Here is a 7535-nt window from a genome sequence, read left to right as displayed (position 1 = left end):
GGCACTTTAGTAGTCGGATGCAGCTGGTTCTGGGGCGTTTTGTTAGTGCAGACTGCATTGGTTCAAGGACAAATTTCACCTGTTTCTGTGTTAATTGATTTATGACCAACTAGAGAATGATTTATGACCTCATGGCTATAATCTGTCCTACTGAGAACTCCCATACCCTACCCCTCTCCCTTCCCTTCCTCCTCCTACACCACTCTCCCCTCCCCCTCGTTGATACAATTACACTTTTCATATCAAATTACTGCACCCTATTACTAATGTTCCACTGGTTTATCGGCCCTGTGCTATTTTGTACTGAACGCATCCTCTATCTCTCAGACCAGTATTGTAACATACTGAGGCCTCACCGACTTGCGACTTATCGCTTATTTCCTGGTTGTGTCTCTGGCGTGACCGCAGTTTGCTTGCTGAAAGGTGAATGAGTTTTAGTAAAATTTTCTGAGTTTCAGCCCCTTACTACTCTGTGCTGTAGCAGCAACAACATTTGGTGAATGTTGATAGTCCTTTGGTTCTTCTGGATGATGGGCAGTCAGTTGCTTAACAGCTACATGTCTACTCACCTGTACACCTTTCCACAGTCTTCGTTCACCCCTGTAATACATGGCCCATGGTGCAACTTATCTCGGCTCCAGTTTTGGATAGCCTTATTTCGTCATGCATGGTATATTTTATCCATGGTGGCACATGAACAGTTTACAAACCTATCAGTTTTGGAACTGCTGCCAACATTGTCCACAAAAGCAAATTATTTTGGATGTCAGACAAATCACTCCTTTTCTGCATTAACACAACGACTGCATTGTTTTCCACATCTTTTGGCATGCTGTCTGTCCTGCCACCTGCCATCTGTGACTGACTATTGCGTGTATTGCTGTGTATAGTAGCAAAGGAAAATATTTTTCCCATGAGATTCAAATTTAAACGAAAAATGAATCTGAAACATAAGTCTATTGCCTTCTCATTGATTTATCAAGATTTTTATTGTGTTAAGGAAGACAAAATATTTTACCTAAGAAAAACCATAATGAAGAAATTGAGGGAACATTACACAAAGAATGTAATTCATATAAGATAATTTGAGCTAAAATAGATTAAAATATTTCAGTATTTCTGGATTGTCTTACAAGGAAACCTCCCCATCGCACCCCCCTCAGATTTAGTTATAAGTTGGCACAGTGGATAGGTCTTGAAAAACTGAACACAGATCAATCGAGAAAAGAGGAAGAAGTTCTGTGGAACTACGAAAAAAATAAGCAAAATATACAAACTGTGTAGTCCATGTGCAAGGTAGGCAACATCAAGGAGACTGTGAGCTTACGGGCGCCGTAGTCCCGTGGTTAGCGTGAGCAGCTGCAGAACGAGAGGTCTTTGGTTCAAGTCTTCTCTCGAGTGAACAGTTTAATTTTTTTATTTTCAGACAATGATTATTAGTGTTTTAGGGCGCACAACAGCGAGGTTATCAGCGCCCGATTCAGACAATTATCAAAGATCAGGCACTCACACATAATCAACTTCGCTCTCCAAAATTCCAGGACATGTTCAGATTTACTTGGACATAAGCAGGATTTGACGGTCTACACACGGAAACATTTGAAAACGTAAGAAACATATGTGTTGACAGAGCACAGGGAAAACTGTGCGACTGTGAAACTGTTGCATTCATTTATTGCAGTTTATGTGACAAACTCTTATGTTTTCATCACTTTTTGGGAGTGATTATCACATCCACAAGAAAACCAAAATCGGGCGAGGTAGAAGGATCTTTTTACCCATTCGCCAAGTGTGCAAGTTAGGTGGGTCGACAACACATTCCTGTCATGTGACGCACATGCCGTCAACAGTGTCGTATAGAATATATCTGACGTGTTTTCCTGTGGAGGAATCGGTTGACCTATGACCTTGCGATCAGATGTTTTCGGTTCCTATTGGAGAGGCACGTCCTTTCGTCTACTAATCGCGCGGTTTTGGGGTGCGGTCGCAAAACACAGACACTAAACTTATTACAGTGAACCCCGAGACGTCAATGAATGAACGGACAGATCGTAACTTTGCGAAAATAAAGAAAGTAAAATCTTCACTCGAGGGAAGACTCGAACCAAGGACCTCTCATTCCGCCGCTGCTGACGCTAACCACGGGACCACGGCGCTCGTATGCTCACACTCTCCTTGATGTTGCCTACCTTGCGCATGGACTACTCAGTTTGTATATTTTGCTTATTTTTCTCGTAGTTCCACACAACTTCTTCCTCTTTTCTCGATTGATCTGTGTTCAGTTTTTCAAGGCCTATCCACTGTGTCATTATAACTAAATCTAAGGGGGGTGCGATGAGGAGGTTCCCTTGTTAGTAAATGTTGTCATTTACAATGATCTAATGGGGCTGAAGAGAAGCATATAACAGCAATCTCATCAACGAAATTAACTGTAACGAATATGTGCAAACATCAAAAAAGGTTTTGCATCATCTCTATTCCGAGAATTCCGTAACCTGTAGAAAAAATTGGAATAGAGATCAAAATAAACACCATTTCCGCCATTTTTATTGCTCTTGAAAACCACACAGTGCATGTTGTAGAAGTGGTGGTCCAGATTTCTGTACACACCAGTACCTCTAATACCCAGAAGAATTTCCTGTCGCATTGATGTATGCCTGTATTCGTCATGGCAAAGTATCCACAGGTTCAGTAAGGTACTTTTGGTCCAGATTGTCCTACTCCTCAAAGTCGATTCGGCGTAGAGCCCTCAGAGTGGTAGAATGGTCACATCGGCCACAAACACGCCTTTTCAATCTATCCCAGGCATGTTCCATAGGGTTTATGCCTGGAGAACATGCTGGCCCCTCTAGTGGAGCGATCTAGTTATCCCGAAGTAAGTCATTCACAAGATGTGCATGATGGGGACCCCAATTGTCGTCCATGAAGACGAATGCCATGCCAATATGCTGCCGGTATGTTTGCACTATCGGTTGGAGGATGGCATTCACGTATCGTACAGCGGTTACGGCGCCTTCCTTGACCACCAGCGTCATACGTCGGTCCCACATAATGCCATCCCAAAACAGCAGGGAATCTCCACCTCGCTGCACTCGCTGGACAGTGTGTCTAAGGCGTTCATCCTGACAATGTTGTCTCTATACACGTCTCCGATGATTATCTGGTTGAAGGCATATGCGACTCTCAGCAGTGAAGAGAGCGTGACCGGTCAATTTGACATGTTGTTGGGCTTATCTGTACTGCGCTACGTGGTTGCCAAATGGACCTCATCGTGCACGTCGTGAGTGGAGGTGCTCATCGTGCAGCTTATTGCGTACAGATTGAGTCGTAGTGCGGCGTCCTATAGCTGCACGAAAAGCATTATTCAACATGGCGGCGTTGCTGTCGGGGTTCTTCCGAGTCATAATCCGTAGGTAGTGGTCATCGACTGCAGTAGTAGCCCTTGGGCGGCCTGAGCGAGGCATGTCATCGACTGTTCCTGTGTCTCTGTATCTCCTCCATGTCTGAAAAACATCGCTTTCGTTCACTTCGAGACGCCTGAACACTTCTCTTGTTGAGAGCCCTTCCTGTCACAAGGCAACAATGCGGACGCGATCAAACCGCGGTATTGACCAGCTAGGCATGATTGAATTACAGACAACCCGAGCCATGTACCTCCTTCCTGGGGGAATGTCTGTAACTGATCGGCTGTCGGAACCCTTCCGTCTAGTAATCGCTGCTCATGCATGGCTGTCTACATCTTTGGGCGGGTTTAGTGACATCTCTGAACAGTCAAAGGGAATGTGTCTGTGATACAATATCCACAGTCAACGTCCATCTTCAGGATTTCTGGGAACCGGGTGATGCAAAACTTTTTTAATGTGTGTATTTCCCACATTCATATAACTAACAGATTTTGTCTAGTGGTTAAAATTTATCGTGGTGGCTCATTCTGGAAGGAGATGGCTCAAACACACTTCTGGCCATCCTCATTTGGGTTTCCCATGATTTCTCTAAATCGCTGAAGGCAAATGACGGGGTGGGTCCTCTGAAAGGGCACGACCGATTTCCTTCCCCATCCTTGACACAATCCAAGCTTGTGCCTCATTTCTTATGACCTCGATGTCGACGGGACGTTAAAACCTCATCTCCGGTCTTCCTGTTACTGGTTGATGACTGACAGCATTACTACAGATTAGAAATATAAGACATTTATGTGAAGACACTGTACGACGACTGGCGCCTAAAAAGCCTCTGTGCCAAATGAAAAGATTACCATATTCTGGAATGAAAGACGAAGTAACGATATAAACTTAAACATGGAAATTATTTTGCAGAGACCGAGTTTGTTTCGTTTAGGCAAAGCAGAAAAAGCTGTTTTGTACTAGAGTTGTTTTGTCTCACAGCGGCTTTTTTGGAGAGAGTGGTAGTGAACGGATATTGCATCCACAAAGTCTACGTCTGTGTCCTCGGAAAAGTGCGGCGGAAATCCAAGCAGTCACAGCGCGATTTAGTTAATTAATAGCTCCCACAGAGGAACAGACGGCGCCACAACGTAAGTGGACACACAGCGCATTTCGAGCGTGAAATGGCCTCTCGGCCAATTTTTGGGGCGGGTTGTTCTTGCCAATAGCCATTAGGGCAATAGTCGCGCCGGGGGGCCGGCTGGAGTGGCCATCACTGCTGCTGTTGGCCCGTCCCCCGGCCGGCCGGGCCCACACTGCTTTGTGCTGCCAGAAAGCGTTGCGAGAGGCTACGGCTCCACCAGCGGGCTTTCGTTAGCCGCAGCCACATTTTCCCTCCGCCAGGTAAACCCGCCATGTAAACCAAACGGGATATAATACGCTCTCAAGAAGAAGCATCTTCCACAACTGCACACGAAAATGGGCGATGAGGGCAGTTCCCTTTAAGCTACATACTTCGTTAGCATGTGAAACTTATTACAAAATTGATAAGAACTTCTTCGTTTGAAGTCAAATTCGAAATCTGTCCATTATATTGTCGTGAGAAAAGTCATAGGATAGCGATATGCACATTTACAGATGACAGTAGTGCGCATAGCCTAGGTATCAAAGGGCAGTGCATTGGTGAAGCTGCCATTTGTACTCAGGTGATTCAGCTAAAAAGGTTTCCGACGTTATCATAGACGCACGATGGAAATTAATAACTTTGAATGCGAAATGGTGGTCGGAACTAGAGATGTGGGACATTCCATTTCGGAGATCGTTAGGCAATTCAGTATTCCGTGATCTACTGTGTGAAGAGTGTGCCAAGACTACAAAATTTCAAGTGTTACTTCTCACCATGAACAACGCAGTGTCAGACGGCCTTCGCTTAACGACCGAGGCAGCGACATTTGAGTACAGTTGTGACTGCTAACATACAAGCAACACTGCGTCAAATCACCGCAGAGATCAATTGGACGTACGACGAACGTATCCGTTATCAAAGTGCAGAAAAATTTTTCTTTAATGGGCCGTGGTGGCATATGACTTATGCAAGGGCCTTTGCAAACAGCACATCACCTACAGCGCTTTTCCTCGACACGTGACGATATTGGTTGGACCCTAAACGACTGGAAAACCGTGGCCTGGTCAGCTGACTCCCGATTTCATTTGGTAAGATCTCATGGTAGAGTTCGAGTGTGGCGCAGACCCCAATCGATGAAACTAAATTGTCAACAAGGCACTCGGTAAGCTGGCGGTGGCTCCAAATGATGCCGGCGTGCTTACATGGGATGGTCTGGGTCCTCTATTCCAGCTGAAGCGATCAGTGACTAGCAATGGTAGTTCAAATGGTTCAAATGGCTCTGAGCACTATGTGACTTCACTTCTAAGGTCATCAGTCCCCTAGAACTTGTAACTACATCACACACATCCATGCCCGAGGCAGGATTCGAACCTGCGGCAGTAGCGGTCGCTCGGTTCCAGACTGTAGTGCCTAGAACCGCTCGGCCACCTCGGCCGGCACAATGGTAGCGTTCGTCTATCTGTAGACCATTTTCAGCCATTCAGCGAAGAAACTTCTGTGGATGACAAAGCGCCATATCATCGGGTCACAATTGTTCACCATTATTTTGAAGAACTTTCTAGATAACTCTAGAGAATGATCCGGCCGCCCATCAAACGTTTATGGATGGAACTTGAACGAGAGATCAGTTCGAGCAGAATGTCCTGCACCGGTAAACATTTTCGCAATTGAGGACGGCTATACAGTGTGGTCAGAAAATGTCTGAAATGCTTGTAGGGATGTTGCAGGGCGGGCTGTACTGAGATATGAATGCTACGAAAAAAATTCGATACGCTGCGCCGTTCCCGAGTTATTTAGCATTGAAGTTAGCCAGTCAGTTAGTCGCGCGCATAAATCCAAGTTTCAGCTAACGAGACAAAGCACTCGTTGGGCTACACCGCCCCTGGTAGGCCACTTGAGTGTGAGCGCGCGACGCCCCGATTGGCTGAATTCTATGCTCAATAACTCGGAAACGGAGCAACGTATCGAAGTTTTTTCTTAACATTTATGCCTCAGTACAACCTGCCCTGTAACATCCCTAAAAGCATATCACACATTTTCTGACCACCCTGTAGAGGCAGCATGCCTCAGTATTTCTGAAGAGTACTTCCAACGACTTGTTGAGTCCATACCACGTCGAGTTGATGCATTACGCCGGGCAAAAGGAGGTTCGATACAACGTTATAACGTATCCCATGACTTCCGTCATCTCAGTCTATGATCAGTTACCTTCCGTGTATTCTATTTGTGGAACACTGATGGACTTTCGCATATTTATGGCTGCTTCGGCTACAATGTATCGTTCTGAGGCGTTTAAGATGAGTGTAGCTTCGGCCAACGGCTAGAGACGGCGAGGTCGCCTCACATGTCCCGCCGGTTTGGAAGAAAAATGGACTGCTTTGGAGTGACATGCGTTGTGCACATGTATTATATGGCATGCTTTTGTTTGAGGCTGCATTGTCCGAGAACGATGAAGAGCGATAGCTAAAAACTCATTTTTACTCATGCAGTGACTCAGATAATGGGATGTAATATCTCTACGCCGATTCCAAAATACAAGGTAATGTGTTTATTTTATGACTTAGCGGAATATGCTGGAACAGTATGGTTGCTTAGGCTATGCTATCGGACGAGTAGCAGGATGAGACTTGCGGTAACGGTCAGTCTGGGTCAAATTCGAGAATGTTTACTTGAAACTTCCTGGCAGATTAAAACTGCGTGCCCGACCGAGACTCGAACTCGGGACCTTTGCCTTTCGCGGGCAAATGCTCTACCAACTGAGCTACCGAAGCACGACTCAAGCCCGGTACTCACAGCTTTACTTCTGCCAGTACATCGTCTCCTACCTTCCAAACTTTACAGAGGCTCTCCTGCGAACCTTGCAGAACTAGCACTCCTGAAAGAAAGGATATTGCGGAGACATGGCTTAGCCACAGCCTGGGGGATGTTTCCAGAATGAGATTTTCACTCGGCAGCGGAGTGTGCGCTGATATGAAACATTAGCTTTCTCTCGTCCCTCAACCCAGGTAATTAATTTTCTATAGAAA

At 45.6% G+C, this 7535-nt stretch overlaps 1 non-coding gene across 1 annotated transcript; it reads right to left on the bottom strand.

Annotated features, from left to right (window-relative positions):
• Positions 1–7203: 7203 nt before the first annotated feature.
• On the bottom strand, positions 7204–7280 carry Trnas-cga (transfer RNA serine (anticodon CGA)). The gene has a single exon. It is a non-coding gene; the product is annotated as a tRNA-Ser (tRNA).
• Between the last annotated feature and the right edge of the window lie 255 nt (positions 7281–7535).

This window comes from Schistocerca cancellata, chromosome 1, assembly GCF_023864275.1.
Source record: "Schistocerca cancellata isolate TAMUIC-IGC-003103 chromosome 1, iqSchCanc2.1, whole genome shotgun sequence".
Classification (NCBI taxonomy): Eukaryota; Metazoa; Arthropoda; class Insecta; order Orthoptera; family Acrididae; genus Schistocerca; species Schistocerca cancellata.
This window is presented reverse-complemented; position numbering and strand designations above follow the sequence as displayed.